The sequence below is a fragment of the Rhea pennata genome, chromosome 1 (genome assembly GCF_028389875.1).
Source record: "Rhea pennata isolate bPtePen1 chromosome 1, bPtePen1.pri, whole genome shotgun sequence".
Classification (NCBI taxonomy): Eukaryota; Metazoa; Chordata; class Aves; order Rheiformes; family Rheidae; genus Rhea; species Rhea pennata.
Window position 1 is genome coordinate 99,716,691 of NC_084663.1, and position 14,646 is coordinate 99,731,336.

General features: G+C 40.6%; 1 protein-coding gene across 3 annotated transcripts in view; it reads left to right on the forward strand.

The window, feature by feature from the left end:
* Positions 1–14,646, forward strand: part of EPHA3 (EPH receptor A3) — a 225,822-nt gene that overhangs the window by 5,904 nt on the left and 205,272 nt on the right. The window lies entirely within an intron of this gene.

Genomic DNA, 14,646 nt, shown 5'->3' on the forward strand with positions numbered 1-14,646 from the left:
TTGCAGAGATGTTATTAAACTAGACACCCTGTAAGCAGAAACTTTAGTGCCACACTCTTTTTTTTTTTTTTTTTGTGTGTGTGTGTGTGTGTGTGAACTACTGTATCCTGCTGTTTCAGGCAAAATATGGAGGAAAATCCCATTAATCTGCTGGAAAAATATTGATGAAAGAATAATAGCAGCCCAAACAAACAGTGGCTGGAACTTACTAGCAATTAAGCAAACAATAGGATGAATGTTGAGGTTCAGTCAGGGGAGTTTAGTGTAATATATTGTGGAAATGGTGATTTCGTTTTTTACAGCTGGTTTCTCATACCATTTTTGTACCTGCGCTTAGATGCAGAAGTTCACGTTGTATTGGTCTGCTTTTTAAAATAATAATGAGAAAACTGCTGAAGTATAGTTGTCACAAATAGAAAGACAGTAACTTAAAAAAAAATCTTTTAAATGATGCCTGAGAAAGTTTGTATGGTTTTGTAGAAAAACTAGAGAGAAGAGCTACTGTTTAAATAAATTATAATTAAAGCACCAAAATATCTTTTGCTGCGTGGTAGGCTTCCCACAAACTTTGCTCAGTAGCAAAGAGCAGAGAATGACTGACATTGGGCTTCTTGATTTAGTTGTTGAGAAGCTAGACAGAAGCTAGAGATTTTTTTGCTTTATTTGCTGTTTAGAGAGGCAAGGCTTTTTGAGTTTTTTTTGAGGGGGCAGGAGGATTAAGGAGGAAGAGAGGTAGAGTGAGATGAAGTGAAAGTTTGAGGTGAATCTGAGCAAAATCAGACAAAAATCCAAACTTTCTCCAGTTAATGATTCTATTTGGAACCCAGAATTCATTGCTCCCAATGTTCTGAACACTGAACAAAGCACAAATTAAGAAATTCCTTGCCTCCCTGAAAGTCTAAGCTTTGTTTACATTAGTAAGCTTCATGACTGTGTTTTAGCAGTGGTGCATTTCTACAGACTGAAGTTTAGACAGGGTGGAGGCATTTTTACCATTCTATTTAATCTCTCTGTATTAGGATTCTTTTTTTTTTTCTTTTTTTAAAGAGAAAAGGAAAAGAAAAGCAAATCATGTCTGTCCAGCATTAAAAGATAACCGGCAGTAAAGAACACACACTTAAGAAGTTTATGTCTGAATACATCCTGAGAATGTAAGGTCCCAATCCTGCAAATGTTTTTCTGCCAAAGATGATTTATCTAAGAGAACAAATGTGCTAGCAATGGTGAGAGGTCAGTTTTCCTGGAGAAGCAGAAAACAGCTATGGAGAATGTACTGTGGTCACCCAAACCCTGCAGGTTAACCCAACTGTAGGGAAACCTCATCAGACTTTCCTGCTCCCACCCCACTTACCCATACTTACTCTTTCTTAGATGCCAGTGCTTTTTATTCTGGCTCTCCCCTTCCGTAAACTGACATTCAACAATGTACAGGGGAAAGCAAAGATCATCTTTTTCTTCCCTGCTGTTTCGGAGGACCACACGTCTGTTTCTTCCTATCAAATGCTGTTTACTAGGAAAAAGGAGATGCTTTGACCCTGTAGTTTCCCAGAAAAAATACAGAGGAAAAGAGTCAGTTGTCTAATGACATTGTTTTCCCCTAATTAGTTGGTTGTGTTGATTCCAAAACATAGGTGATAGGCTGAGTTAAAGCAGGACTGAGGGTGTTCAAGAGGCTGAATAAAAAGTTGTCTATGCTAACCACGAAAAACAGTGGTAGAGAAGAGGCACAAGGAATGTGCTTAGTTTGTGCAAAATAATTGGTGTCTGAGCAGTTTGTGGGGAGGAAATGGCAGTAGAGGAATGAGCAGAAGATAGAGGTCTGAAAAAATTGGCTTACAGATAGATGAGAATACAAAGTCATTTAAGCATTTACCTTTGTTATAAATATTTGTATTTCTCACATATGGAAACAGTGGAAAAAGATGTTAGCAGGGTTTTGGTTGCAAAGGCAGCGAATGAAGTCAGGGGCAATTCCATTTTTCATATGGATAGCTCAGCACACATGTTCTGCATTAATTACCTCCATAAATTCTATTAACCTGGCAAACAATGAAAATATCATGTTGATGACATCACTGTATTGGAAAATAAAACTGGTTTTAGCATCTTGATTTTCTCAACGTGACACTGGAGGAGATTTCTTATGCTGTTGGCATTTTTCTCCTCCAGTTTGCACCAAAATGTTTAGTCATTTGCTCTGTGCGTTTGTTTTATCTATGGAGTATCTGTGTAAGGACAGTAATTTGATAGGCCACGCAAGCTGAAACTCTTGATTTGTAAAAGTCTTATAAAGAAGTAAAGGATGACAAAACTCTGTTAGGATGCACGTGTGTAGGTGACTTTCTGAATATATTATATCAGGATTTTCTGAATTCGTTTGTAAGTCTTAATTTTGGTGTTTCAAAGTAGGAAAGAGTTACAAGGGATTTTATTCTATAGTCTTTCTATGCCCTGTGTAAGAATCTTTTTAAAGGCAATTTTCCCCCCTAAAATTTGTCATGATTCAGGTTGATTAACTGGGGAATATTGTGGCATGTTTTAACAAATGAATGGTTGTTTATAGGTCTTGTGCTTTGATCTCAACAAATTTTGTCATTAAGGCACTGTTCTTTTTTTTTGTGGGTGCTGCACATGCTGAGATGTCTTTTCTATGAGACTTCTTGGTGTCTAAAGTTCTAGAAACTGAGCATGTCTTACTAGTAGTTGAATTCTCAATTCACTTTCAGTAAGTGTGGGCACTATGTTTTGATGTAATGGCACATTTTTTCCTTAAGTTGCTAGAAGCCTTCCTAAATGGGGGTCTTTGTGACAAACTGATAGATCCCAACTCTGTTAGAGCCACGTTGGGCCCAATTCTTCAAAACTCTGGTGGATACTGAATATTATTTTTTCCCCAAGGGAGAAATGTAGAAGTTAAAAGGCTCAGTTGTGTGATGTGCGTATGGTCTTTCAAGAAGTGCTTTAGCTCTTAGTGAAATCATTTTGGTAACATTTGTTGTTGTGTTTGGTTGCATAGATGTAGGCGTATAGCATGGTTGTAGGTGTCCCTGAGGATCTGGAGCACCCAGGAGGACTGGCTGATGTGACAGAACCTACGAGAGACCCCCCTTGTTCTAGGCTGCTGAAAAGCAAGAGGTGCTTGTGTTGAGGTAACTGAATCTCGTCTGTAGTTTGTTTATTTGTTTATTTTTGCCTAAGGAGGGTGAACTTGGCTTTTCCAATTTAAGCTCCCTTTTAACAGGCTGTCCCTGACTGTGCATTTACACATTTAACACCATGCTTTGCTGATGCCAGATTTAATGCTAGAGAAGTAGAATAGAATGAGATCTAGAGGATTTGGATTTGAATGTGAGTTCAGTTGAACCAAAATTCAGATGCCTAAGGGTTTTATGCCTCTTTTGTAGGAGATACTGGTAAAAGACCATCGAAGGAATTGGTGTTTTAAAAAAAGAAACAAAAACAATGCGAAGAAGTGAAGGCGACATAGTAATTTGAACTCATTAGGATAATCTATTTTTAATTTTTATATTTGTGTCTTAATGAAAAGAACTGGCATATATCAATTTACAGGAAATAGCCTAATAAAACTGAAACCTTATTAGGCCTGTTTGATAAACATTGCATTCCAACCCACCAATCATATGTTTTTGCATACTTGGAAATTGAGCTTTACCTTGCTTTAACAATATCAAGAGAACTCTCATGTTTCAAGCTAATAAAAAAAGAAATAAAATCCGTTTTGGTTATGTTAATCCATGAGAGTGTTTCCTTGTAAACTGGGCAAGGACTGGGCAACTGACAATTTAATGTAGAAAAAGCAGTGGGCAGGTTTGTCACCTCACTTCTACAAAGGAGCTGATAATTAATTTATCATGATCTATGGGAAAGTGGTCTACCTTTACTTTCTCTTTACAGTCCAGAAGAGCTTCTTTAAGTTGCTAAGTTGCGTGGTTATTCAATACAGATTGACTAGAAGGTAAACTCAAAGCTTACCTATTCTGCATAACTGTAGCTATTGCTTGAATTCCCTCCATGATGGGATGTAAGGGAATGACTTTTGGTGTTAAGTCAACATTCCTAAGATTTCTAGCAGCAAAATGTTTAAGTAATTTTCTGGTCTACTGTGAAATCAGTTCCAATTTTGTGTGCTTAAAAACAATGTAGTTCTGACATTTTGTACTCCGATGCCTTTCAGGTGAGGCTTACATTTTTCGGCCTGTTCAGGAGATAGTATTGTGCCTTTACTGTGGTCAGGCGTCATATTCAGCGAGAGGAGGAAGATACTGGTGTGCTTGTGCTTCACGTGGCGTTTAGGCGAGGAAAAGCTGGGATGGCTGGACTGGAGCGCGCTGTGCATACAGTGGCAGCTGCAGCCCGCCCAGTTGGAGCGGCAGCAAAGCGGCACAGATGTGCTGTTGATCTCTGGCTGTATCGGGATTCGTTCTCTGCCGAGCCAGCAGGGAGAAGATGGTTGTGCGGTCAAAGATTGGCCTGGCTCTGCTCTGTTCTTGCAGTTTACGGTCTGTGCTTTTATTTATAGTCATTCCTATATTGCTCACGGCTGTATTGTGTTCCCTTATTTATAGCAGCTTTGCTCTTCATTTGTGGGAAGAACTAAGCTACCTGAATCTGGCCCCAGAAGCTGCTAGAGAGCTTGTTAGATGAAAAGAGTAAAATCTGAGAGGAAAATGAAACCCTTTCTCTTCAAAAGGTGAAGACAACTGCCATAAAAATAGAGTTGTGAAATAACTGGCCTAGGAGGTTTATAACAAGTAAGCATGTTTTATATAAGTAATAATTCACAGGGTAACTTGACAGTCTAGTATTGCTAGTCTTTTGTCTTTTTATTTAAGATTTATAACACAATCTGTCAGATTTGAAAATATTTTCTAAATTAATTTTAATTAATAAAAGTCTGGACTATCCAGTGGCCTTTCCTGAGGATGCTTTTGCTCATTTTTAGGGCAGTTGTTTTTTAATTTATTTTGGTTTTCCCTTGTTTGTTCTTCTTTCCCCCCTGCCCTGGTAGAGCTCTTCAGTCAGCAGTTTAACTACAGATCAATGTGACAGTTGCCAAATTTGGAATGTTCTGCACAAAATCGTATTTGTATTGTACAATATAATGGCATGGGCAAGAAAGGTTGAAAGTGCAGACCTCACAGTGTTATGCCTCTCGAAGGACTGTAATCTGGCTTTGAGCTGTAGCAGAAATCTCCCTGAGAAGTGAAGTCTCCCATTTGCAAGAAGAGAATTGCTTAGTAAATGGGACATGCTTTGTTGCCACTTGAATTGGGGATGCATTACAAAGCTATACTAGCTGTTTTTAGGAGACTTATGCTATGAAGCATAATATCATCTTGCTTCCTCAGGTGCCCCAAGCAGACCCAGTGCGTGGGGACCTAACAGATCTTTCTTATACTAAGGTGATTTTCTTCTAAGCATTTGCAACAATAATTACATCTTCATTACAATAGTTGAGGAGAAATGTGGGACCATAAAATCACAGGAGAGTTGACTTTTAATTAATTAGCAAATGGCAAATTGGGCCCCAAATCTGCTTCCTGGAATAGTGTTTCATTGTTGAATAGTTTTCCATGAAAAAAAAATGTAGCATTGGTTAATATTGCTTCATGGAGTAATTTCTAATCTACTGGATTTTTTGCTTGTTTGGGTTTTGTAGCACACCTTAGCAAATCTTGCATTAGCGTGATGAATGATCCTAGGTATTCATCGTGGTGAGTGCATCAAGGCATAACTTTGGCCTAGCCAAGGCCCAGCCTGTCTGTCTGTACGTTTCTAGCCTCAGAATAAACCAAAGATGTAAAGCTGATCTGCTGCAGCTCCTCTTACTTTACTTCTGCTACTCATGGGGTAATGGAAAGTTGAGCATACTTTAGATCTGTACTCATAGGTGTGTAAAAATCCAGGTGCAAGTTGTCTTTGCCAGAAGGAGGCCAGCATTCTAAAAATGCATGTCAGTATTTACACTGACTCCACTCTGTCCCACCCCAAACCAAATCCTGGTTAACTTCTTGCCACAAAATATTTTTGTTGCTTCTCAGAAGTCTATGACACATTTCAATTATGGGCATTCCCCATTTTTTAGATGCATAGCAAATTATTTTTTTTCATTTGTTAGCATTTTTTAATAAGTAATGTATTTCTGAATGGACAGTGTGATACCAAAAAAGAAAAGACAAAATATGCTTTTTGAGATTTTTAATTTTTTTTAAAATGGCAATGCTAATTATTGGAAGAAAAAATATTTTAGCTCATTGGTTATTATTCTGTATTTTTTGTGTGTAAGATGTGGTTTGGAAATACTTACAGCATTGAAGTTGCTGTTTGTAGATTCTTCGCCTTTACATATTGAAAGTTGTCTCTTAGCAGGCTTTCCTCCCTGTTTCTTAGGGAATGAACATTAACTGTGGCTGGTTTTACCTGGCACAACATTTGTTTATTTTTTACTGGGGAATGTATTTACACTGTGTTCAGTTCAGTGTACAAGTCATTGCTCCACAGGTTCCTGGAAATACTGCTGCTTTCAGTCTGTATTCAGGTATATTGTTAGTTTTACAGTTCTTTTTCTTTCAGTGACATCACTCCTGATAAAACCTGCTATTAGCGAGCCTACAGTCAGGCCCTCTGCCATCACTTTCAAACTGGAAGTAATTTCTGATAGTGTGAGGAGGCCTAGATGTCAGACTGTGCTCAAGCCCTCATTCATCTTCCTCTGGATGCCAGGAAAATGAGAGTGAGCAAGCTTTGCATTTCACTTGCATGTTCCTGTTTCAGTCACTGGGAAAAGATTCATCTTTATCTCCATGGCACAAATGTGTATTGTGGAAATAGTCATGCTTTCTGTTAAAACTGTGTATTCTGAAGGCCGGAATAGTCAGGCAGTAGAGAGAACATGTTCTGAAAAGACATTTTGCCAGTATGTTGCCATATGGTGGAAATAGCTACAGTGTGCAGTACAGTGAGCAAGGCTGTGGTATGAGAGGATTACATCATTCACTTTTCAAAGCTAGAACTGGTGGTTGCTTACTTTGTAGAGCGCTGCAGTCTTTTAATACCAGTACCTTCTCTCTAGTACTTGCCACTGGTTTAAAACCAAGTTGGTTACATGATATAAACCAATGTAGTATGCTGCAAGTGTTACAGAGCTCTTGATTTTTTATAAACTGTTTTATGAGAACTCCTCTGTGTCTCTAATATAACCAATGATCCTTTTAAAGGCATTTCATAGGAAAAAGTTGTTTAAGGCAGCAGAACTGCTCAGCTGCTGTAAGAGTTATCCATAGTAACTGGCTGGTCAACCTCAGAAGAGTTATCCATAGTAACTGGGTGGTCAACCGCAGAAATTTTTGTAAGAGTTAGCTGAATGGCACTCAAAACAGTTCTGCAGAATAAGGAAATATAAGGAATGCAATTGAATTGTGTGAGGTAGTACATGATGCACAAGCTTCAGAAAGAGCTTGGAAGTCCTGATTCTCCTTCAAGTGGCCTGACTTTTATAACAACATTTTTACTCGCTCCCAGAAAGTAATAACAGTTAGGAAGGAAGAAGAGTCACTGATTTTATTGTGGGGGCATGATATTCTGGTCGCTCCTCTTTTCCCATTTGCCGATCTCCCATTTAAATATATGAGCTGTGGATAATAAGAACTTGAAGTTGGGGCCCTATCTGACCTTAAGTGGGGACAAGAGGCAATGGGCAGAAATTGAAGCACAGGAAGTTGCGCCTGAACAGGAGAGGGAATTTCTTCCCTGTGAGAGTGACAGAGCACTGGCACAGGCTGCCCAGAGAGCTTGCGGAGTCTCCTTCTCTGACGATCTTCAAGGCCTGCCTGGATGCAACCCCATCTAACATGCTCTAGGTGACCCTGCTGAGCAAGGAGGTTGGACTAGATGATCTCCAGAGGTCTCTTCCAACCTTACAGATTCTATGATTCTAAGTGCTTATGCAGCCACTGCATCGGACCAGTTGTTTTGGAGTACCTGGTTGTTACACTCGCAGAAACAGAAAATATATTACCATGTGGAATAGATTGACCTCTTTCTTTGCCTTTTGTTACGTTGTACAATTCACTTCATGTTAAGTAACCCACTGTGTGTCATTAAGGTGGATGTAGTTACCAAATGGAGGAGTAGCGGGGGAGGGTTGTGCTGCTGTGGCAAGTAACAGGTGGCTGGAGGTACACATGTTGCACAGGACAAGAGGGGTTAGAAACCCTTTCTCTCCCATTCTCACTTTCTTCTGCTAAATATGTGGCTATGGGCAATTGCAATACTTCTAAGTGTGGGCTTTCATTTGATTTCAATTGTATGCGAAAAAAATTCTTTTGGATGGTACTGGTATACGCTGGATGGTGATGATCTGACTTTATATCTCTTCATATTACACTTTATGAATTGATCATATCAGTCTTGTGAGTCAATTATGTTAATCTTTGTTACACGAGAGTACGTACGGAGTTGGAATGATTTGAGTGAGTAATCATTATACAGGTCAATTGTATCTGTATATATTATGTTTTTTCACCTAATCCTACAAATCCTTGCAAAAAAGATTTAGACGATAAAAATCTAATCTATTTTTTCTGCAGTATCACTGCAGAGAAATTGCTATGTTTTTCTTCTTTCATTCATTTTCCAGATTCATAAGGGATACTAGGAGACATGATGACAAAATGTAATAATTTCCCCTTCTATAACTTTGTGTCAGGGCCTGGGACCGCTGCAGCCTATGAGCTCTCTATTAGTTGTTTGCTCTTTATTGAGGTGTACAACTTTCTCTTGAAGTCAAAGAAAAAATGAGTATCATAGAAACTTTTTGGGGGTATGGGGGATATTTTCAGGTGACCATCCAAAAGAAAAGGTATTTTTTATTTTAGATATTATTAAGGAACTGTACATGAAAATACATCTTTTCAATTTCTTTTTTTAGTAGGGGATAAAGTTCTCTGTGTACAAATTTCGTTTGGATTATAAACAATTCCAGCAGTCAAGTACTCTGCTGTATGTTTCTGCATGCCTATTACATGATTCCTCTTGGGCAAATGATAAAGATGCAAGGTAAAGGGACAGACTCCTTTTGTCTAGGTGGTCAGTATACTTATTGTTTCGTTCTTTTGATGATGATGATTTTTTTTTTTTTTTTTTTTTTTGCGGGGTGGGGGGAGGCAGGGGAGAGAGGGAGTGTCGTCTTAGCATTCCACACCCACAAAAAAAGAGTACTTGGAGATCTTTACGGTCAGTGGAGACTGTGTGACGAGATAGATGAGAGAACCTTAGGTTTTCTGATCTTATTGTGAATAGGAAATGTTTACTTAACATGGCAAACTTTCTGTTTCTGGTGTAAATAAAAACTGGTGGAAAAGGTTGAAGCATTTGAAGTACGAAAGCTCATCGATATTTTTAGCACAAAGCTACTTATTAATGAAGTTACAGGTTTGGAACGTAGTATTTGCCTTGCTTTTTGTTGTGAATGGAAATATTCATACCATCCTTTTTAGGCATCTGTTTTGGGTGCTGTGACTTGTGTCTGAACTACAAACCTACTATAGTCAGTGTGAATTTCTCTTTTCTAAGTATTTTTAAATTGTAGTGAAATGTATATAAATATGATAGAGCGGTTTGGCCAGTGGCTCCTGTTTGAAAGTGATAAAGAAGATCAGGAAGGTGGAATGAAGAAGAGAGGAAGCACATAGAGGAAAAAGCTCAACCTTTATTGCATTTATGATGCATAGTGTAGTTGTATAATGAAAATGTTGCTGGTAAGAATTTAATTTTATTAAGCTCCTGTTCTGTAATTTGTTAGTTCAGTCTGTCCAGTTAAAAGGCCACTATGAGTTGTGAATGCTCTTATATACATGAATACTGGTGTTACAATCATGGGAAGAGGAGAGGGCGGATTATGCAATAACATGATGCTTTATTTTTGTGGAGGGGGTAGGGCTATCTAGGAAGGAATGTGCTTTGTTCATGAAAGAAATGTGCTAGTCCGGAAGAGTCTTCCCTGGGCTGAAAAATTGTTCTTACTGTCACAGATTTGATCCCAGTATATTAACACAAGTGGAATAGCTTCAGCAGGAAAGATTGAGGCAGATCTACAAGAACTGCTTTGTATATACACTTTCTGATTCAGTTACTTTGCTAGGAAATACAAGGCCATGATTAAAACCCTTGCCTTTAACCATTAATAGAAAGAGCTCGAACTTCATTGTCCGGTGTTCATACCTCCTTGGCTCCTCTGTGTGCCGGGAAGAGGGTTTGTTTTGCATCTGTTCCACTTGCTGTGAAATACTTTGTGAGACATGGTGTTGGGGCAGGGAGAGTGGCTTCCTGATGCTGTGCCTGGGCTACCCACCATGGTGCAGGATGCCTGCCTGCCACCGAGTCTTTAACTGCCCCTCATGGTGGGTGAAGCAGCCCTATTCTAGCGCCTGTCGGTACTTCTCATAGGAATACTCTAACCTGTGAGCTGAGGCCTTCTCTGAGAGATAGGGTATATGGGGTTGATGTTACTGAGGTATATGAGAGACCTGGACAGTGATCATGGCTCTAGATCATGCTGTAACTGCTAGTCTGTTTAGTAAGTGGGGAGAGGGAGAGTCCTCTTGTGAATGTATTCCCTGTTTATTTTTTCAGATGAGACTGAATTTGGACTGAAGCTAGAAATTTCAGAGTGGCTGCAAGCATGTTTTCATAAAGCTTACTCTTAAAATGCGTGTGTGTGTGTGCATGTGTGCAAAAATATATATAAATAAAAACTAAGGTTTACTCCTGAGTGGTTTGTCTTGGTAACTTACTGCCAAGGAATTGACATCAGAAGTCAGACTTCTTTCACCACCATGTATTGCAAATGCACAACAAATATATCTGTTTTATTATCTCCTGAATCGTTGGCAGTAAGTTACCAAGACAAATGCATTGATGATAACTTTTGTCGCAAATGGTGGAGGAGCTTACAAGGAAGGGTATCCTGCTGGACCTTGTCCTTACCAACAGAGAGGAACTGGTTAGAGATGTGAAGGGGGCAGCCTTGGCTGCAGTGACCACGAGATGGTGGAGTTCAGGATCCGACAGGAAAGAACTAGAGTAACAAGCAGGACTGCAACCTTGGACTTCAGGAGAGCAAGACTTCAGGCTCTTCAGAGACCTAATTGGTGGAGTCTCATGGGTTAAGGCCCTAGAAGGAAGAGCGGTCCAGGAGAGCTGGCTAGTATTCAAACATCACTTCCTCCAAGCTCAAGAGCGGTGCATCCCTATGAGTAAGAAGTGCAGCAAAAGGGGCAGGAGACCTGCATGGGTGAGCAAGGAGCTCTTGACCAAATTCAGACAGAAGAAAAAAATACACAGACTGTGGAAGAGGGGACAGGCTGCCTGGGAGAATTATAGGAATGCAGTCAGAGTATGTAGAAATGCTGTGAGGAAGGCTAAAGCCCAGCTGGAATTGAGTCTGGCAGGGGATGTCAAGGACAACAGGAGGGGCTTCTTCAAATACATCAGCAGCAAGAGGAGGACTAGGGAAAATGTGGGCCCACTACTAAATCGGGCAGGGGCCCTGGTGACAAGGGATACAGAGAACGCAGAATTACTGAATGCCTTCTTTGCTTCAGCCTTCACTGCTAAGGGCAGCCCTCATGAATCCTGCAGCCTGGATGTGAGGGAGAAAGTCCAGATAAGGGAAGACTTTCCTTTGGTTGAGGAGGATAGGATTAGAGATCTTCTGGGCAGGCTAGACATCCACAAATCCATGGGCCTAGATGGGATTCACCCACGGGTACTGAGGGAGCTGGCAGATGTTGTTGCCAAGCCGCTCTCCATCATTTTTGAAAGGTCCTGGAGAACTGGAGAGGTGCCTGAGGACTGGAAGAAAGCCAGTGTCACTCCAGTCTTCAAGAAGGGCAAGGAGGAGGACCCAGTTGCTGGGGTCTCCAGCAACTATAGGTCTCTAGCAACTATAGGCTGGTCAGCCTCACCTCCATCCCTGGAAGAGTGCTGGAACAGCTCCTTCTGGATGACATCTCCAAGCATGTGGAGGAAAAGGAGGTGATCAAGAGTAGCCAGCAGGGATTCACCAAGGGGAAATCCTGCTTAACCAATCTGATGGTCTTCTGTGATGGAAGGTCTGCCTGGGTAGATGGTGGGAGAGCAGTGGATGTTGTGTACTTTGACTTCAGCAAGGCTTTTGACACTGTCTCCCATAACATCCTCCTGGAGAAGCTCAGCAAGTGTGGGTTAGATGAGTGGACAGTGAGGTGGATTGAGAACTGGCTGAATGGAGAGCTCAGAGGGTGGTCTTCAGTGGTGCGGGGTCTAGTTGGAGGCCTGTGTCTAGTGGTGTCCCCCAGGGCTCAGTACTGGCTTCGCTTCCATCCTGTTCAACCTCTTCATCAGTGACCTGGATGAGAGGGCAGAGTGCCTGCTCAGCAAGTTTGCTGATACTACCAAGCTGGGAGGAGTGGCTGATACACCTGAGGGCTGTGCTGCCATTCAGGGAGAACTGGACAGGCTGGAGAGCTGGGCGGAGAGGAACCTGCTGAGGTTCAACAAGGGCAAGTGCAGAGTGCAGAGTCCTGCACCTAGGCAGAAATAAGCCGAGGCACCAGTCCAAGCTGGGGGCTGACCTGCTGGAGAGTAGCTCTGCTGAGAAGGACCTGGGAGTGCTGGTGGATGACAGATTGACCATGAGCCAGCAACGTGCCCTTGTGGCCAGGAAGGCCAATGGTATGCTGGGGTGCATTAGGAAGAGTGCTGCCAGCAGGTCAAGGGAGGTGATCCTGCCCCTCTCCTCAGCCCTGGGGAGGCCTCATCTCGAGTACTGCATCCAGGTGTGGGCTCCCCAGTACAAGAGAGACATGGAGCTATTGGAGAGAGTCCAATGTAGGGCTACGAGGACGATCCGAGGGCTGGAGCACCTGCCCTCTGAGGAACAGCTGCGAGATCTGGGCCTCTTCAGCCTGGGGAAGAGAAGACTGAGGGGGGATCTTATCAGTGTGTATAAGTACCTGAAGGGCAGGTGTCAAGGGGATGGGGACAAACTCTTTTCTGTTGTCCCATGTGACAGGACAAGAGACAATGGGCAAAAATTGAAGCACAGGAAGTTGCGCCTGACCGTGAGGGGGAATTTCTTCCCTGTGAGAGTGACAGAGCACTGGCACAGGCTGCCCAGAGAGCTTGTGGAGTCTCCTTCTCTGGAAATCTTCAAGGCCTGCCTGGATGCAACCCCATCTAACATGCTCTAGGTGACCCTGCTTGAGTAGGGTGGTTGGACTAGATGATCTCCAGAGGTCCCTTCGAACCTTACTGATTCTATGATTCTATGAATCTATGGGAATTTGTAGTCACAAAAGCAAAAAGTGAACTTTTGAATTTTTATTAATTTCCCATTACAGATGCAGGCCTTGTTTCAGAATAGTTTGCCTAGGGCATTATACACTCAATAAAGGACTTTTTTGTTTGTAGATGATTAAGAATGTAATTATCAATAATATCAGTGCTAAAGAAATACGGAGTATTCCTTGTATTCCTTCTGTAAGATTAATAAAGATAGTTTGGTCTGTTTGATGTAGGTAAAAATTGAAAATATTGTTTTTATTTTAAAAGGGTTTGTAACTGCAGGGAGAAGTATTTTTCCTTGCACAGATAGAAGAATAGCTCATTCATTGCAGTATAGCACTGCGTATATACACATGTGCAACATATGAACACATGCACATGCAGAGTCACAGGTGTATATGTATGGTTGTTTATAATATTGTTTGTTGTCTAATTTCTGATACAGTAAACCTGCTTTTCCCCAACTGTCTCTCTTCCTGTATGTTCCAATAAGAGGAAAAAGTGCCTTGATAGCTCTATTTTTAAGTGATGTCCAAATTAAACAGCAGTTAGTTCAGGAGAATGCCAAATTAATTCTAATAGCTCTACTTAGCAGATTTATAGATAATTTCCCTCATTTTTCCTTTCCTAGTTCTATTCTTTTATTTTCTCTGAGCACCAATACCCAGACCATCTGGTCCTGGGAATGGTGACAACCCTTCAGGCTTACAAATGGAAGCTGAAGCTGCTTAGAAAGTTGCAGTGGCCATGTCTAATAGAGCCATCATACTGAATTGTTACAATTCCCTTGCATAAGACAGAATTTATTTCTTTTCTCTCTGCAATTTCCATTTTTAGGGAAAAAAAATGCAAAGAAAGTAAATCTAAATTACAAATAATAAATACTGAAGACACATGGAGCCATGCAGTCATGAAATATACTGTTGTCATGGTGCTTACTAATACTTCCCTGACTTATACTTTTTGTGGAGACTATGATTATTTGTACCACTTTATACCAATTCACCTGTTCAGTTTCATGCTAATACATACATTCTTTGTTAGGGAGCTTTGTGATTGTAGCACTTGTAGATGTTACATAAAATGGTCAGGATAAGGAACAGAATTTATTTTTGCACTTATTCAAAAAAATAAGTCAATATCAAGAAAGAATATCCTTTAATGTATTTGTTTATATGTAATGTTGATATAAAAACACTGTGATTTAATTGACTAGAAAATGTCTGTCAAACTGTTTACAAATAAAATCTTCCCTCTGCCTCAGAAAATTGGTGCATGCCTCTCAAAAAAAGGTTAAAT